Source organism: Pelobates fuscus, chromosome 7 (genome assembly GCF_036172605.1).
Source record: "Pelobates fuscus isolate aPelFus1 chromosome 7, aPelFus1.pri, whole genome shotgun sequence".
Classification (NCBI taxonomy): domain Eukaryota; kingdom Metazoa; phylum Chordata; class Amphibia; order Anura; family Pelobatidae; genus Pelobates; species Pelobates fuscus.
In genome coordinates this window covers 134,656,294-134,677,755 of record NC_086323.1, presented here as the reverse complement: position 1 = coordinate 134,677,755, position 21,462 = coordinate 134,656,294, and positions in this window count along the sequence as shown.

Below are 21,462 nucleotides of genomic sequence, written 5' to 3'. Positions count from 1 at the left end.
CAAAATAGTTCCAGAGGATTTTAGGCTTTGACCGGTCTTCTTTCGGGAGTTCTCACACGAATGCTGATGAAGGCTGCTAGCATACGAATGCTCCCCTTGTTCGGTAGTTTAGGTCTCCTGAATGCCATTCTCCTACTGGTTAAGGAAGTTGAATTTGCAGCGTTAATAGTTTACCAGGTGTTCGCGTAGTCCAGTACCCGAAATTAGTTCCAGGCCGCCGCCGACCATATACCGCTGCCCACATTTGAGAGACAAGATGGCTGCAGTTTGTTTGCACACATGCATTCGGTAATATATACGGCGGCCACACAGGGGAAACCCTTCTTTAATGAGCAATTGGCGGTTAACAGCCAGGGGTGGTCGGTTGCTAAAATAACTGAAATCAGGGACCACACATATGGGAGTTGGGTAAACGAACGAGGGGTACGGACAGTCGAACAAAGGGAAGGGAAAAGGGCCATTCTGCTACAGTGATTTTATTAACCCCTTAAGGACCAAACGTCTGGAATAAAAGGGAATCATGACATGTCACACATGTCATGTGTCCTTAAGAGGTTGAAGACACGGAGGCTCATATTATACTGCACTCTTTCTATAATTCCCTCAGCAGCAAAGCAAGAAAACATTAACATATTTGAAAACAATGGAAAATGAAAAAAAGAAAATCCTGTACATACATCATGTGCATAACAACACATCATCCAATGAAATACAGGCACAATCCTATATAAGGCAGGACCTTTCTTTCCGCTTCCTCTTTCTTTGCTTCTTCCTCAGCTAAGTATACCTTTATTACTGTGGTCTTGTGGTGCCTCAGAATATTGCCTACCCCTGTTTGTGGAGGGGATCCCCAAGTTCTTACTGGACCTCTTTTGATTCTATATGTTATTACTGACTGTTTGTGTTATGTATAACATTTGCTGATTTTTTTGTGGGACTCTAATTTGTGTAAATTTTTGGGTGTTCCCTTCTGTCCCTTGCTGTGGTGTCCTCCCTAGGGGGGCTCCCTTTTGCCTAGCACCCACCTTGCCACTCCTTGCTCTTTTCCCGGCTAGCCTTAACCTTCCTTACACAATCACACAAAAATAAATTCAGCGCGGAAGCAAAGTGATAATAGTCCAAAAGCAGCTTGAACACCAATACGGAGTCTCTCTTTTCCGATCAGAAAACGGGATAAAAAATGGGGGTAGGTGCAGCGCTTCAGTAATCCTTGACAAGGTATATGTGAAGAGAACCAGAGAAGAAATAATAGTGTAGTATTTAAAACTGTAGTGGTGATAAGTAAAATAAAAGTTGTGCACTCACACTTTCCTTGACCTTCAATACAGCTCCAGTGTATGTGCCTGGGCAGAATTAACCCCACCTATGAATCAAGTGCAGAGGCAATTCTTCGAGTTATAGGTGTGGTAGGGGGTATCCTCAGAAAAACAAACAAATAAAAATCGTATATGATGAAGTATGTAGAGCTATGAAGCAAGGGTAGGTAAAAAATGTAAAATGTACACTCACGTGTAATGGAGCCATAAAACCTAGCTCCTCTGATAGTGCTTGAAGTGGTATGATCCCCACTGAAGGATACAGGTGTAGATATAAATTCTTCCGTCCGTGTATATGTGGAGATAAACAAACAGGACCACAATAGTGCACACCGTAAAAAGCAGTGTAAGCAGAAATAAATAAGTTAAACCTACTCACCTGCTAAAGAGCAAGTTCCGGTTTGCTCAATCCAAAGCGCTTGGGTGGTATGATCCCCACCAGGGATATAGCTCCAAACAATCCAAACAATCCAACAGCGGCAAAGTTAGGTCCAATTAAAAAAGTACTTTAATGTTAAAAAATAATAAAAGTGATACAATATATAATTTAAAAAAATAGTGATAATAAAAGTATTGAACAATACACTTAATGCGTTTCTCCTTGGATAGGCTTTATCAAAAGTGTTTTTTTTGAGAAACGCATTAAGCGTATTTTTTAATACCTTTTTTTTTGTCAATCTTTGTTTTTATTGAGGCATAAGGTGGGTCAGTACAGAAAGTAAAACAAGGGGTTAATGCATGAAATACATACGGTATGCATAACTGATTGTACAATTGTTGCATATAATCCCGAGTATAACGGCCTCATTTTATGAAAGTTACAACGGTAGTACTATACAGGCTAGACAGGTTTTTTGATTTTTAAAGGTTTGTCGTTGACCTAGAGTTTGAAAGTACAAACTATGGATCATATGATCCGATTGGTAACATGCTAACTAATTAACACAGCAAAGTAGTTGCATAGTTGTAGGCAAATAAAGTTAAATGTAGTACAGGCTGATGTAGTGTATCAGAGGTGGTAAAGGTTAGGGCAACAGACTTGTGTCAATAGACATATATGCCTGTTCAAATGCAGTAAGGCAATATGTCTTGTTGTAAGGCACATCAATGAACTGGTGTTATATAGTTGCTTAAGATGCGTTGAATGGCACAACAGTGTATTAATTTACTGGTTAAACCGGTAGGTGCATGTGTAGTCTCCTTATTGGGTACAGTCGAGCCTTAAAAATCTGCAGGGTAGACAGCATGTAGCCCATGCAATTAACGGGGCACAGCACTCAGTGGGGTATGCTTACGGGGGGTTAGCTTTCTGCTGAGGTTTTGGTAGGATTACTCCATCACAGACTAGACCAGCGATTTCAAGCTAGGTTAAAGCAGATTACCAATATAGTATGAAATAGGCTTTTTTTCGATTAGCAGGTTAGACTGATGTCACTACTTAGGCATTGAATTGCTAGCCATCTAGGAAAACCTGGTGGATTGTGAAATAGGGAAGTTGATGTAACATAAGAAGCATAACTATTCTGCCTCTATCCCCTCTCTAGTGCCAAGTAGTGATGTACCGAACTGTTCGCTGGCGAATAGTTCCTGGCGAACATAGCATGTTCGCGTCCGCCACCGCGGGCGAACACATGCAGTGTTCGGTCCGCCCCCTATTCATCATCATTGAGTAAACTTTGACCCTGTACCTCACAGTCAGCAGACACATTACAGCCAATCAGCAGCACACCCTCCCTAGCAAACCCTCCCACCTACTGGACAGCCACCATTTTAGATTAATTCGGAAGCTGCAACCATTTTTTTTTCACTGCACACTCTATACACAAACTGCACACACTGCATACACTATTATTATTATTATTGCCATTTATATAGCGCCAACAGATTCCGTAGCGCTTTACAATATCATGAGAGGGGATTTAACTATAAATAGGACAATTACAAATGAACTTACAGGAACAATAGGTTGAAGAGGACCCTGCTCAATTGAGCTTACATTCTATAGGAGGTGGGTGTAAAACACATTAGGGCATTATACACACTCTACACACACTGCACACACTGCATACATTATACACACACTGCACTAACTATACACACACTGCACACACTATACACACTGCATACACCCTATACACACACTGCATACACCCTATTCACACACTGCATACGCACTATACACACACTGCATACACACTATACACACTGCATACACACTCTACACACTGCACACACTATACACACACTGCACACACTATACACACACTATACACACAACATACACACACACACTGTACACACTATACACACACTGTAAACACTATGCACACACTGCATACACTATGCACACACTATACACACACTACACACACTGCATACACACTGCACACACTATACACACTACACACACTATACACACACTACACACACTATACACACAATATACACACACACTGTACACACTATACACACACTGCATACACTATGCACACACTATACACACACTACACACACTGCATACACACTGCACACACTATGCACACACTGCACACAATATGCACACACTGCACACACTATACACACAATATACACACACACTGTACACACTATACACACACTGCACACACACTGCATACACTATACACACTCTACACGCACTGCATACACACTGCACACACTGCATACACTACAGGGAGTGCAGAATTATTAGGCAAATGAGTATTTTGACCACATCATCCTCTTTATGCATGTTGTCTTACTCCAAGCTGTATAGGCTCGAAAGCCTACTACCAATTAAGCATATTAGGTAATGTGCATCTCTGTAATGAGAAGGGGTGTGGTCTAATGACATCAACACCCTATATCAGGTGTGCATAATTATTAGGCAACTTCCTTTCCTTTGGCAAAATGGGTCAAAAGAAGGACTTGACAGGCTCAGAAAAGTCAAAAATAGTGAGATATCTTGCAGAGGGATGCAGCACTCTTAAAATTGCAAAGCTTCTGAAGCGTGATCATCAAACAATCAAGCGTTTCATTCAAAATAGTCAACAGGGTCGCAAGAAGCGTGTGGAGAAACCAAGGCGCAAAATAACTGCCCATGAACTGAGAAAAGTCAAGCGTGCAGCTGCCAAGATGCCACTTGCCACCAGTTTGGCCATATTTCAGAGCTGCAACATCACTGGAGTGCCCAAAAGCACAAGGTGTGCAATACTCAGGGACATGGCCAAGGTAAGAAAGGCTGAAAGACGACCACCACTGAACAAGACACACAAGCTGAAACGTCAAGACTGGGCCAAGAAATATCTCAAGACTGATTTTTCTAAGGTTTTATGGACTGATGAAATGAGAGTGAGTCTTGATGGGCCAGATGGATGGGCCCGTGGCTGGATTGGTAAAGGGCAGAGAGCTCCAGTCCGACTCAGACGCCAGCAAGGTGGAGGTGGAGTACTGGTTTGGGCTGGTATCATCAAAGATGAGCTTGTGGGGCCTTTTCGGGTTGAGGATGGAGTCAAGCTCAACTACTGCCAGTTTCTGGAAGACACCTTCTTCAAGCAGTGGTACAGGAAGAAGTCTGCATCCTTCAAGAAAAACATGATTTTCATGCAGGACAATGCTCCATCACACGCGTCCAAGTACTCCACAGCGTGGCTGGCAAGAAAGGGTATAAAAGAAGAAAATCTAATGACATGGCCTCCTTGTTCACCTGATCTGAACCCCATTGAGAACCTGTGGTCCATCATCAAATGTGAGATTTACAAGGAGGGAAAACAGTACACCTCTCTGAACAGTGTCTGGGAGGCTGTGGTTGCTGCTGCACGCAATGTTGATGGTGAACAGATCAAAACACTGACAGAATCCATGGATGGCAGGCTTTTGAGTGTCCTTGCAAAGAAAGGTGGCTATATTGGTCACTGATTTGTTTTTGTTATGTTTTTGAATGTCAGAAATGTATATTTGTGAATGTTGAGATGTTATATTGGTTTCACTGGTAAAAATAAATAATTGAAATGGGTATATATTTGTTTTTTGTTAAGTTGCCTAATAATTATGCACAGTAATAGTCACCTGCACACACAGATATCCCCTAAAATAGCTATAACTAAAAACAAACTAAAAACTACTTCCAAAAATATTCAGCTTTGATATTAATGAGTTTTTTGGGTTCATTGAGAACATGGTTGTTGTGCAATAATAAAATTAATCCTCAAAAATACAACTTGCCTAATAATTCTGCACTCCCTGTATACACACACTGCACTAACTATACACACACTGCACACACTATACACACACTGCATACACCGTATACACACACTGCATACACACTATACACACTGCATAAACACTATACACACTGCACACGCTATACACGCACTGCACACACTATACACACAATATACACACACACTGTACACACTATGCACACACTGCATACACTATGCACACACTATACACACACACTATACACACTGCACACAATATACACACGCTACACACACTATACACACTGCACACACTATACACACACTGCACACACTACATGCACTACACACACTGCATACACACTATACACACACACTATGCACACACTGCACACTATACACACACTGCACACTCTATACACACACTGCACACACTAAACACACACTGCACACACTATGCACACACTATACACACACACTATACACACTGCACACAATATACACACGCTACACACACTATACACACTATACACACACTGCACACACTACATGCACTACACACACTGCATACACACTATACACACACACTATACACACACATCATACACTATGCACACACTGCACACTCTATACACACACTGCACACACTATACACACACTGCACACACTATACACACACTGCACACACTATACACACACACTATACACACACACTATACACACAATATACACACACTGTACACACTATACACACACACTGCATAAACATACATTTAAAAAAAAATGCAGCTGTTTTTTAAATTTCAAAGTTGGGGAGGGGGGTACCAAATAAAGGATCCGTCCTGAGTGCCAAATGCTCCAGGTACGCCCCTGTATAGAGGGGAGCCATGTTACTCTGTATATAGAGAGGAGCCATGTTTACACTGTATATAGAGGGAGCCATGTTACTCTGTATATAGAGGGGAGCCATGTTACACTGTATATAGAGGGCGCCATGTGACTCTGTATATAGAGGGAGCCATGTTATTCTGTATATAGAGGGAGCCATGTTTACACGGTATATAGAGGGAAGCCATGTTACACTGTATATAGATGGGAGCCATGTTACACTGTATATAGAGGGAGCCATGTTACTCTGTATATAGAGGGAGCCATGTTTACACTGTATATAGAGAGGAGCCATGTTTACACGGTATATAGAGGGAGCCATGTTACTCTGTATATAGAGATGAGCCATGTTTGCACTGTATATAGAGGGGAGCCATGTTACTCTGTATATAGAGAGAAGCCACTGTATATAGAGGGGAGCCATGTTACTCTGTATATAGAGGGAGCCATGTTACACTGTATATAGAGAGCAGCCATGTTTACACTGTATATAGAGGGGAGCCATGTTACTCTGTATATAGAGGGGAGCCATGTTACACTGTATATAGAGGGAGCCATGTTACTCTGTATATAGAGGGAGCCATGTTTACACTGTATATAGAGAGGAGCCATGTTTACACGGTATATAGAGGGAGCCATGTTACTCTGTATATAGAGAGGAGCCATGTTTACACTGTATATAGAGGGGAGCCATCTTACTCTTTATATAGAGGGAGCCATGTTATTCTGTATATTGAGGGAGAAATGTTTACACGGTATATAGAGGGATGCCATGTTACTCTGTATATAGAGAGGAGCCATGTTTAGACTGTATATAGAGGGGAGCCATGTTACTCTGTATATAGAGAGGAGCCATGTTTACACTGTGTATAGAGGGAAGCCATGTTACTCTGTATATAGAGGTAGCCATGTTATTCTGTATATAGAGGGAGCCATGTTTACACGGTATATAGAGGGAAGCCATGTTACTCTGTATATAGAGAGGAGCCGTGTTTAGACTGTATATAGAGGGGAGCCATGTTACTCTGTATATAGAAAGGAGCCACGTTTACACTGTATATAGAGGGGAGCCATGTTACTCTGTATATAGAGGGAGCCATGTTACTCTGTATATAGAGGGAGCCATGTTTACACTGTATATAGAGAGGAGCCATGTTTACACGGTATATAGAGGGAGCCATGTTACTCTGTATATAGAGAGGAGCCGTGTTTAGACTGTATATAGAGGGGAGCCATGTTACTCTATATATAGAGAGGAGCCATGTTTACACTGTATATAGAAGGGAGTCATGTTATTCTGTATATAGAGGGAGCCATGTTTACACGGTATATAGAGGGAAGCCATATTACTCTGTATATAGAGAGGAGCCATGTTTACACTGTATATAGAGGGAACCATGTTACTCTGTATATAGAGAGGAGCCGTGTTTACACTGTATATAGAGGGAGCCATGTTACTCTGTATATAGAGAGGAGCCATGTTTAGACTGTATATAGAGTGGAGCCATGTTACACGGTATATAGAGAGGAGCCATGTTTACACTGTATATAGAGGGGAGCCATGTTACTCTGTATATAGAGAGGAGCCATGTTTACACTGTATATAGAGGGGAGCCATGTTACTCTGTATATAGAGAGGAGCCATGTTTACACTGTATATAGAGGGAGCCATGTTACTCTGTATATAGAGAGGAGCCATGTTTAGACTGTATATAGAGGGGAGCCATGTTACACGGTATATAGAGAGGAGCCATGTTTACACTGTATATAGAGGGAGCCATGTTACTCTGTATATAGAGAGGAGCCATGTTTACACTGTATATAGAGGGGAGCCATGTTACTCTGTATATAGAGGGGAGCCATGTTACACTGTATATAGAGGGAGCCATGTTACTCTGTATATAGAGGGAGCCATGTTACTCTGTATATAGAGGGAGCCATGTTTACTCTGTATATAGAGGGAGCCATGTTACACTGTATATAGAGGGAGCCATGTTACTCTGTATATTGAGGGAGCCATGTTACTCTGTATATTGAGGGAGCCATGTTTACACTGTATATAGAGGGGAGCCATGTTTACACGGTATATAGAGGGAGCCATGTTACTCTGTATATAGAGGGAGCCATGTTTACTCTGTATATAGAGGGGAGCCATGTTACTCTGTATATAGAGGGGAGCAATGTTACACTTTATATAGAGGGAGCCATGTTACTCTGTATATAGAGGGAGCCATGTTACTATCTGAGGTGGTTAACTATGATTGGCCCTGGCATGTTTGTTAGTCTTGCCTGCATGGTTGTCTGGCATGAATAAAAGTAGCATGTTTCAACTATATTAGTAGTTAGACTAGTTTGCACTAAAACATGTGCAAATGGGGAGTTTGCGGTTGTGTAAATCGACTGTTTGCGGTTGTTTGCGGTACGTTAAACAGGGATTTTGGTATGTCACTATGAAGCGGGCATAACCCTTACACTACCTGATCGATACAACATCATACCTGATGTTTTAAAGCACGTTATTCCAAACAATTTCGTAATGTTAGGTGATTTATGCCCTTTATGGATTAAAACCAGACTCTGCATCAACTATGTAATTTTCCATGGGAGTTTTGCCATGGAACCCCCTCCGGCATGTCACAGTCCAGGTGTTAGTCCGCTTGAAACAACTTTTTCCATCACTATTGTGGCCAGAAAGAGTCCCTGTGTGTTTTAAAATTCGCTTGCCCATTGAAGTCTATGGCGGTTCGCGCGGTTTGCCCGTTCGCGAACATTTGCGGAAGTTCCCGTCCGCCGTTCGCGAACCGAAAATTTCGTGTTCGCGACATCACTAGTGCCAAGGTATCGGCAGTAGCTAATATAAGCTGCAATAGGGAGTATAATAAGAGTCAAAACATCTTAGCAATTGAAAAAAACAACTGCAAATGTTTTGGCACTGAACACCGAAACAGACACACAGACCCTCTCTCCACCCTCTCTTTAAGATCAGAAGCTGTACAGAGCTTGTACTACTGAGCTAGAAAGGGTGGGGTGAGCTACCGGGGTACAGTGGGCATTTAACATTTAACCAGCTATGTGCTGCTTCGGTCCTATTCGGTCGTGCAAGAGGCTCAGTCTGTTAATGGTGGGGCCCAAGGTAACCCAAGGTGAAGGGTGCATGAAAATAAGTCCCGTATTGGGTTTTACTTGCTCGGCTTTGCAGCCCAACTGCACAGCGTCCACTGGTGACTGTGTGGAGGTATGCCGCCTGTGTTCCGCCGGGTCATCTTATACCATCTTATACCTGAGTGGGAGCTGTAGCGGCTGTGTCGGGTAAGTCCAGATAGTGGCGGGCAGCCAGGGATAAGCCGGGTCCACCCCCCTGCTCCGGGTTTGTGTGAAGGTCAGTATCATTTCTCCACGGGCTCGGGGTCTTTTAAAGGCCGGGCCCTTCCCCATTGGGGTAGGTCTGAAAGCCGTGGTGGTGTTCCGCCGCCTGCGGCGTATGAGCCTCCGCCTTTGTGGGGGATACGTCGGGGCTTCTCCCCTTGGGGCCTTCAGCCCGGATGGGCTCGTTTTTGAGTGGTTGTCAGCTTTGTCAGGTTTATGCCTGAGGGTCCACTGGGCCTTCTCCGGCTGTCGCTCTCACGTGTCTGCTTTGCGCCCCGGTTCGCCTGTGCCCGTATCTGTGCGGCAGCGTGTCGAGCTTCCACCCTCACCCAGAAGTTCTCAAGAAGCTTTTGCAGGCGAGTGTTTAAGGATTCGTCTGGGCTAAGCCGGTACTCTGGCAGCGCATGGTCTTCGTTAGGCTGAGCATCCGCCATTTTAGTGCTGCTTGCGGCCTGCTGGTTTGGCACGTAGTTTTCATTTGCAGGCTGTGTGAGTGTACAGGATTTGTTGGTTGGGACCGGGATAACCCCCACTGGTCCCAAGGGGGGGGGGACAGCTCGATACTGCGGGTGCTGCATGCTGTAGAGTGCAGGGAGAGCGGCCGCCTCTCCCCTGCTCTGTGAGATGTAGGCCTCGATCCTCTATTCCGGGTTCCCTGCGAGCTATCAGGTTATGTAAGGTATCCCCCGGTTCCTCAACCTCTGTGGCACAGGTTGAGGCAGGCTGGGGTTCAGTATTAGGCGGGTTTCCCTTGTTTTTTGCTGATATTTGGGTTCAGGATCGGGAGACCACTGACATCATGTCTGCTCAGGTCCCCGGTCAGGCTCCGCCCCCCGTTTAATACTTTTTTTAATCACTATTTTATTATATATTGTATTACTTTTATTATTTTTTAACATTAAAGTACTTTTTGTAATTGGCTCTAACTGCTGTTGGATTGTTTGGTTCTGTTTGGTTCAACGCTCCAGGATTTTGGTGAACAAGGCCCGTGACTTTTGCCATTATATGCCTACATCTTGGAATCTCAGTGACAGCAGAATATATTCCCGGCTTCTCCAACACGACAGCCAATTGGAACTCGCGTCACCTCCGAGACTTCGATAACTGGATCCTCTACTTTTTGTACAAGTGTCGAATATTTGGGGCCCAATCAAGATCTAACTTTTTGCATCACAATTGAACACTCAACTCCCCAAATTTTTCAGCTGGAGACCGGATCAGGAGGTTTTAGCAACAGACTGGTTGTTTACCAATGATTAGCATTCCCTCCCTTTGCTCTCATTTCTCATTGTCTGCTACATCTCAGCAACATCGCGGGACTCTGGACATTGTGACAACCTTTTGGCCATCACAACCATGGTTCCATCAACTTCAGGAGAAGACTATCGATTTCCAGATACCACTACCTGCATCCCAATCTCTCCAATCGGATCTGGAAGGGAAGCCTCATCCGTTGGTTCTTCAGGGCCTGTTCAACTCCTGGTTTGGCAGATTTCTGGGGACCTTGGAACATTGAGGGAGTTTCACAGATGACTCTGCAACGTTTTGCGAATGCTTGGGCACCCGGAACACGACATCCTTATCGATCTGCTTGGATGGTCTGGTTGGTGCATGGACAAACATCTGGATCCTGTTTAGGCATCTGTAATCGCGGTTCTCCAATTTCAGACCTACCTTTTTTATTCTGGTAAGGCATATTGTACTATTAACCTATATAGGTCGGCTTTATCAGCGGGCCACAAGGCTATTGAGGGTACCGCTGTTGGACGACATCCATATATATGTTGACTCCTCCGAGGCATCCGTCTCTCTAGACCCCCCAAACCTTGTTACTCTATATTGTGGGATGTTAATATGGTCTGTCTATATTCTGTCTATAGACATTCTGAAAGCTGCGGACTGGTTAACAGAATCTACTTTCAGAGATTTCTATTTTAAACCCATAAGCCATTTTTCGGAACAAGTTATTGACCAGCTTTGAACACACATAATATGTGCTTCTGTGTCTTTAATAAAATACCCAGATATTACCAATATCATGACGTAAAGTTATGATTTTATTCAAGACACAGAGGCGAGTATTATTCCCGCCCTGCCCTCCCATTGAACTACCGCTACTGGGAAGATGGCCGCGAGTAAGTATGGCCACAAAAAGATGGCCGCTGCCACCAGAACTAAAAAGATGGCTACCGTGAGCAGAATCTGGCTCCGTAAAGATGTCCACCAAAGTTTGCAGCACACATGCACGCGGCACTCAGTCGACCGCAAACCGGGCGGCCGGAGTACCAGGTGTAAGGAAGGTTGAGGCTAGCCGGGAAAAGAGCAAGGAGTGGCAAGGTGCGTGACTGGCACGAGGGAAGGGAATACCCACAAATTTACACAAATTAGAGTCCTACAAAAAAATCTGCGAAGGTTATACATAACATAAACAGTCAGTAATAACATATAGAATCAAAAGAGGTCCACTAAGAACTCGGGGTCCACAAACAGGGGAAGGGGAGTAACCCGAGCCACCACAGGACCACAGTAATAAAGGTATACTTAGCTGAGGAAGCAGCAAAGAAAGAGGAAGTGGAGAGAAAGGTCTTGCCTTATATAGGATTGTGCCTGTATTTCATTGGATGATGTGTAGTTTAGTGATGTCGCGAACATAAAATTTTCCGTTCGCGAATGGCGAACGTGAACTTCCGCAAAGTTCGCGAACGGGCGAACCGGGCGAACCGCCATAGACTTCAAAAGGCAGGTGAATTTTAAAACCCACAGGGACTCTTTCTGGCCACAATAGTGATTGAAATACACACACACTGCACACACTATACACTGCATACACTATACACACACACTACATACACTATACACTGCAAACTCCATACACACACACGGCACACACTATACACTGCTTACACTATACACACACTCTGCATACACTATATACTGCATACACCATACACACACACTGCACACACTATACACTGCATACACTATACACACTCAATGCATACACTATACACTGCATACACTATACACACACAGCATACACTATACACTGCATACACTGTACACACACACTGCATACACTATACACTGCATACACTATACACACACACACTGCATACACCATACACACACACTATGTACACACTGCGCACACTATACACACACTGCATACACTATACACACACACTGCATACACTATACACACATACTATACACACACACTGCATACACTATGCACTGCATACACTATACACACACTGCATATAATATACACTGCATACACTATACACACACTGCATACACTATACACTGCACACACTGCATACACTATACACTGCACACACTATACACACACACTGCATACACTATACACTGCATACACTATACACACAGACTGCATACATTATACACCGCATACAGCATACACACACACTGCATACACTATACACTGCATACACTATACACGCACACTGCATACATTATACACACACACTGCATACACTATACACACACTGCATACACACACACTGCACACACTATACACACACTGCACACACTATACACTGCATACACTATACACACACTGCATACACTATACACTACATTCACCATACACACACACTGCACACAATATACACTGCATACACTATACACTGCATACACTATACACACACACACTGCATACACTATACACTGCATACACCATACACACATGCTGCATACACACACACTGCACACACTATACACTGCATACACTATACACACACTCTGCATACACTATACACTGCATACACTATACACACACACTGCATACACACACAATGCATACACCATACACACACACTGCATACACACACACTGCATACACACACACTGCATACACTACACACACACTACATTCACACACACTACATACACTATACACACACTGCATCCACTACGCAAACACACTGCATTCACAAACACACACTTATACATGTGTCTCTGTATGTCTGTGTATCTGTATGTCTGTGTATCTGTATGTCCGTGTATCTGTATGTCTGTGTGTCTGTATGTGTGTCTGTCTGTATGTCTGTCTGTCTGTGTGTGTGTCTGTCTGTGTGTCTGTCTGTGTGTCTGTCTGTCTGTGTGTCTGTTTCGGTGTTCAGTGCCAAAACATTTGCAGTTGTTTTTTTACATTTCAAAGTGTGGGGGGGGGGTGCCAAATAAAGGATCCACCCCGGGTGACAAATACTCCAGGTACGCCCCTGGTGACACCAGATATGAGTGGTGGCACTTGGCAAGTGGGCACAGTATACGCTGTGAGCCTGACACACACGCTGGCAAGCAGGCAACTGCAATTAGATTACACAGGAAAAAAAAAAAAGCAGACTGATGTTCTAGCCCTAAAAAGGGCTCTTTGGGGTGCTGTTCTTACAGCAGAGATCAGATGAGTCCTTCAGGAATGTAGTGGACACTGAATACACTAGCCTAGCTATCGATTTCCCTATTAAATCAGCAGCAGCTACACTGTCCCTCCTCTCAGAATGCAGCTTCCGGGGGGCGGGGCCTAGCTGTCATGGAGGAAAGACCCACTTCGTGTGAGCTCCCTCAATATCTCACTTTAAGCAGCTATCAACAAGCAAATTTCACCCCAGAAAGGGATGACCCAGCAATGTTGCTCCTACCTGTCCAACCCGACATGCTTAATAGCGGTCAGCAACTCGACAGAGTCTTACTTACCTCCACGTGGCAAGTGTGGCCTGGTGCTCACCGGGCGGGAGAGGCGGCCGATCCCCCGATCCTGGGATGCCCAGGAGCAGCTACTTCCCGGCAGGAGCTCCGTTAAACCCCCCCCCCTCGGACCGGTGGGGGTTATCCCAGTCCACCCCTGAGAGGCTGTCTGGAGCTAATGGACGCACAGAGCACAGCCGCCCAGGCTGACATACTCATCTGCGACTCTCCCAATATGGTGGCAGCAGCGTGTCCTCCTGGTACCAGCAAAGCATGGCAGGATATTGAGTCTAAGCTGGACAGACTCTTTAATCAATTTTGGAAGCAAATAACAAGCAGGAAGCCCCAACAAGCTCCACCACAGCCCCAACAAGCTCCACCACAGCTAAGCGAAGCAGTCCCCATTAAAATCCACCAACGCAAAAGGCGTCGAAGACGGGACCGGAGGCACAAACAGAAATGCAGAGCCTGCCCCACGTCAAGCACTCGCCTCCACCTTAAGCCATCACAATCCCGCACCGGACGTGAAGCACCACCGGGACAGATCCGACCACCCGACAAAACAAGTTTACACCACCTCAAGCCTCAAAAAGAGACTTGCCTTTGTTGTTCCAGGTATCCGGGACTCCCAGGGTCTGCACCTGGTGCCCAGAAGGGATCGGATGAGCACAAGCAGTAAACAGCAGCCTGCCAAGCATGTCATACTATAGCCGATCCTCCACACCATGCCTTTGATCACATGAACTGCTCTCTGCACATTAACTAATTGTAAAGTAGCAAGCGTTTAAACATGTCATTATTTCACCTCCTAAAGAGTTTATTGTCGTAGTTCCTTACATGCCTTTACCTTAACCATTCATGTATTATGTTATTCACTAGTCTCATCTCATGGGGCGACTCACACTTGATTTATGACTAGTGGTGGAGCTGCTGATATAAATACACAGTTGATAACGTGCAAGCTACACCCTAAACATGACATCTTTCACAACAATGTACTGCTATATACCCATACCCATGATATACGCACGTTCAGCCTAGCATGCTCAACACTTCTGTCTAAAAAAAAAAAAGAATGCAGCTTCAGAATTAATCTAAATTCTATGCTGTCTATGAGGTGGAAGGGTCTGGGAGAGAGGGTCTGCTGCTGATTGGCTGGAATGTGTCTGCTGACTGTGAGGTACAGGGTCAAAGTTTACTCAATGATGACGAATAGGGGGCGGACCAAACATCGCATATGTTCGCCTTCCGTGGCGAACGCGAACAAGCGATGTTTGCCAGGAACTATTCGCCAGCGAACCGTTCGGGACATCACTAGTGTTGTTATGCATATGATGTATGTACAGGATGTTATTTTTTTTTAAATTGATTTCATTTTCCATTGTTTTTTTTAAATATGTTGTTGTTTTCTTGCTTTACTGCTGAGGGAATTAAAGAAAGAGAGTAACATAATATCATGATATTAGTAAAATCTGGGTATTTTAATACCATTGCAGGCTGCCAAGAAGTCCTGCAATGCACTCTCTGTGTCACGTATTCATCCGCATATAAAAATGTGATTAATGGAATTTACTGTTCAGACAGGAAAAGTTGTGCTGAACAATATTACTGTCCTGACAGGAAAAGTTGTGCCGAGCAGCAATCAAATCCACAGGAGGGTTTGTACTGAGCAGCAATTATGCAAATGGGAACCTGGTAACTGCCTTTGGGGTCAAAGGCCGATTAAATCATATCAGATCCAGAGGAGGGGTATTTAGGCCCAGTTCTCATCCTGCTCAGTGCCCTGTCATGGTTTCCCTTGTGGTTGTCCGAGAGCATGTTATTGATTCTGGTAATTCTGGTTATTTGACTTTGGCATTGTTTTTGACTTCCCTGTTTTCTGGCATCCCTGACCCCTGGCTCTTCCTTATCTTTGTGTCTATTTCTGTATCCCTTGACCTTGGCTATTCCTGACTATTCCTTGGTACGTTAGTCCGGCCATTCTAAGGTTCGGTATTCGTTACCTATCAGTCCTCTGAGTTACACAATTCTACGTGCTGGATCATACTGTAATCCTGACACTCGGTCTTGCTTCCTCATTTTCTGGTAGAATATATCCCTGTATTTTTCACCCATAATACTTTTCCATCAGAGTGGGATACAGAGAGGCTGAGAAATGAGCTGCAACAGAAAATTAAAATGATATCATACTCTGGGTTGGCAGGAAAGTGATTTGTGATATATTGTGACAATACAAGAGATAAAAGACAAAAAGTACAAATGCAACACCATAAAATGTTGGAAACTAGAAGAAAAGCTAAATAAAAATGTGTCAAACATAGTTGATGGTATTTTATTAGCTTCCATCAGAGTACAATCCGCATGTCGAACATAATTGATGATATTTTATTAGCTTCCTAGAGTACAATTCATTATTGCTTTTAAAATAAATAAAACAGTACAATGTTAGCAAGTTAACTCTGGACTTACCTACTCTGTTTATACACTGATTTATCATCATTTTACAAGGCACCTTCTGAAAAGCCCCACACAGAGAAAGAGAACAGAAAAATGGAGAACACATATCCCCTCTGTTCTTCAGAAGGGGGTCTCTACTACACTGCTTAACTAATATAGTGCCCATATACCCATAGTACAATATCCCCCTCCACCTAAAGCAGCCACAAATGTGTGTATATGAATTATGTGTGTGTTAGTCTGTGTGTGCAGATATGTAAAGTGTATGTGTTTCTATGTATCTCTTTGTTTGTGTATGAGTTTGTGTATATGTATATTAATGTGTGTGTGTGTATATGCGGCCATGGATGTATATGAATATTAATAGGTGTGTGTAAGAGGATGGGGGTGCAGAGTGAATGCAGGTCCTATGTTTAACAATAACATGTATGTATGTTACCATATTCTTTTTGTGTTATGTTTGTGAATGTGGCTGCTGTGAGGGGTTTTATATGAGTGCATATATGGGTGTGTTATTGTGTACATGTGTGAACAGATGTTGGTATCCTGTGGTGTTGTGTCTGTGTATGTGGATTGTTAGTGGTGTTGTTTGTGTTGGGTTTGCTTGTAAAGCTGTGTGTGGGCAGTTTGTAGCATTTCTGTGGGGGGTAGGCTTCTGGTAAGGCGATGTCTATATGTTTTACACATGCTCCCAGACATGGATACACAGACACATGTTGGTACTGATTCCAGACACATTCACGGAATACACATACACAGATACATACTGAGCTAATACACACTGTCATAATGCAAAAGACATGCATGCATGCAGTTATACACTGCTGCATAAATGCTACATACACATAAAATGTGTCCACTACTACATGCGCACATTCACAATAACATTAAGCCGCCTTCTTTTTTACACATGATTTAGCAGCAGGAAGCTGGCTTTCCTGGGGTCCAGTGGGGACTGGGCATGGCCACTTACAGGGCTGCTGTTGAGGGTGTTTTGTTTCCTCGCATATTCCTCTTTAAGATTCCTTTAAGGATGTGCTTTAACAACACTTCCTTCCAGCACTGAACCTAACTGTGTGCTGCTATCATTGCTGGTGCTGACCACTTAGTTGATGGATATGTTGATGAGAAGCTGGGCAAGCTGTTGAAGAGTAGAGCCACCCCTCCAACCTCTGCATTTCCCATTTATACAACTCGATATGGGGAAGATCCCCTCATCTTTATTGAGGATCATGCCTTGCAATTATTGTATCCTGTACCAAAACATATTGCAGTTGTATACATATCCATAACACAACTCTCAACCTTAATTTCCGATTTCGAGTGTTGACTCTCTTCTTCTCTATTGACTTCCCGGTTCCAACGGAAACTTCAGTTGTCACATTTATGATTCCTCTGTTACTACTCTGTCACTTAGCTACTTCATCTAACCTCTCTCTTCATTCTTCAAAAGTGGATTAAATCTAGTTCACAGAACAGCTTTAGACTTGGTGTTTGCCAGTTCTCTCATATCTGCTCTCTTACCATCACCTCTTAACCTTTTGTACAACACTTCTCTTCCATAGCCCACCATTAAAACTTCCTTATTATCTCCACAATCCTCCTCGTTTGCCCTCAACCATGCCTTAACTCTCAGTCCTGCTTTTTCGCTCTCTGCCCCTCTGCAAATTATTCTGAACACTTGTGGAAGAAGATTTGCTTTGATTTTCTCCACTATGAATTTGTTCTATCCTGCTTGAACTATGCTCCCTCTTCTGATTCACAACATTCCTACCACTCATTAATCAATACACACAAATCTAACCTATGTAGCCTCTGACTTCCAGCCCCAGCTTCTCTCCCCATTTATTTCATACCTTAAGCATTTATACAATTATTCAAACAAGAGATTGAAATTATTCATAAAATAAACTGATGAAGTTCACCCTCCAGACATGATTCACTATGATCTTCCATCATTGGCATTTTATCCATTTCACTTAGTTACAATATTTGAATTGTTTCTCCTGCGCTCCTTCACCTCTCAATGCCTTCATTAATCTCAAACCCTTCTATAATCTTAACTACCCCTTGTTCACACATATATTTATCTCCTCATTATTTTTCAATACCTTCCCTTCTCCTTTAAACTTTAACCCCTTAGTGACCAGACCGTTTTTCAATTTTCTTACCGTTAAGGACCAGGGCTGTTTTTACATTTCTGCAGTGTTTGTGTTTAGCTGCATTTTTCCTTTTACTCATTTACTGTACCCAAACATATTATCTACAGTTTTTCTCGCCATTAAATGGTCTATCTAAAGATACCATTATTTTCATCATATCATATAATTTACTATAAAAATAATATAAAATATGATGAAAACATTAAAAAAAAAACACTTTTTCTAACTTTGACCCCCAACATCTGTTACTTATCTACAACCCCCAAAAAACACCCATGCTAAATAGTTTCTAATTTTTGTCCTGAGTTTAGAAATACCCAATGTTAACATGTGCTTAGCTTTTTTCTGCAAGTTATAGAGCTATACGTACAAGTAGGACATTGCCGTTTCAAAATACTGTATATATTTTTAAAATGTATCAATAGTGACATTGTAACACTGTTATCTGTCATAAATCTCTGAATCACACCTCACATGTACATATTTTTTGAAAGAAGACAACCCAGGGTATTCAATATGGGGTATGTCCAGTCTTTTTTAGTAGCCATGTAGTCACAAACACTGGCCAAAGTTAGCATTTATATTTGTTTGTGTGTTAAAAATGCAAAAAACAATTATGAATACTAATTTTGGCCAGTGTTTGTGACTAAGTGGCTACTAAAAAGACTGAACATACCCCATTTGCAATATCTTGGGTTGTCTTCTTTTGCAAATGGTGTGCCATCACTGGGGTAATTCTCATTCCTGGGCTATCATACGCTCTCAAAGGCAACATAACCAATCTGGCAAATTTCAATGTGAAAAAACTGAAAATCGAGCGTAATATTTGATGCTGTAATTTTCAAAAACACTATAAAACATGTACATTGGGGGTACTGTTATACTGGGGAGACTTCACTGAATACAAATATTAGTGTTTCAAAACAGTAAAACGTATCACAAAAATTATATCATCAGTGAAAGTATCGTTTGTGTGTGAAAAATTTTGTTCTGCAGATCTCACAAACACATGTTTTGTTAGGTATAGCGGATAAGTAAACATAATGTTAAAAATCCTTGTTAAAACAATTCCATGTTAAAGGACCACTCTAGTGCCAGGAAAGCATACTCGTTTTCCTGGCACTAGAGTGCCCTGAGGGTGCCCCCACCCTCAGGGTCCCACTCCCGCCCGGCTCTGGAAAGGGGAAAAGGGGTAAAACTTACCTTTTTCCAGCGCTGGGCGGGGAGCTCTCCTCCTCCTCTCCGCCTCCTCTCCGCCCCGTCGGCTGAATGTGCACGCGCGGCAAGAGCTGCGCGCGCATTCAGCCGGTCGCATAGGAAAGCATTTACAATGCTTTCCTATGGACGCTTGCGTGCTCTCACTGTGATTTTCACAGTGAGAATCACGCAAGCGCCTCTAGCGGCTGTCAATGAGACAGCCACTAGAGGATTAGGGGGAAGGCTTAACCCATTAATAAACATAGCAGTTTCTCTGAAACTGCTATGTTTATAAAAAAATGGGTTAACCCTAGCTGGACCTGGCACCCAGACCACTTCATTAAGCTGAAGTGGTCTGGGTGCCTAGAGTGGTCCTTTAACATCAATGATGAACTTTGGTATGATACAAACTTTTATATCAGCTGTTAATTGCAATGATATTCACGTACAGTGGAACCTCGGTTAACGAATGCCTCGGTAAACGAAAAATTCGGTTTACGTATAAAAATTCATTTAAAAAAATGCCTCGGTTTACGTATTTTTTTCACAATACGAAACAAGTGTCCCAGTTTATAGCTCCGCCCCCTGCATACTGAAGTGTGGGTAGCACGTGAGTGTGTAGTGTGGAGGTGTTGGAGAGGTTTTGGAGCCATTTGCAGCAAGTTGTGGAGCCTTGTGGAGCCTTTTGGAGCCATTTGCAGCAGGTTTTAGATCCTTTTGGAGCCATTTGCAGCAGGTTTTAGATCCTTTTGGAGCCATTTGCAGCAGGTTTTAGATCCTTTTGGAGCCATTTGCAGCAGGTTTTGGAGCCTTTTGGAGCCATTTGCAGCCATTTGCAGCAGGTTTTAGATCCTTTTGGAGCAATTTGCAGCAGGTTTTGGAGCCTTTTGGAGCCTTTTGCAGCAGGTTTTGGAGCCTTTTTGGTGCATCTCAAGAAGTGGAAAGGTAGGGAGCTGAGCTTGGTTGTTTGCATGCCTTTTACTGTGTGTTGATGTGTGATGTTTTAAAACATAAAGTTGGATGTTTGAAATGTTATTGCTTGATTAATCATGTCCCTGTACAGTATTTATGCCTTTAAAGTGCACTTTATAAAGAGTTTTGAACAGATAAAATACTTTATTTGACTTTTTTCTCACCTCCGGAACGAATTAATTGGTTTTCAAT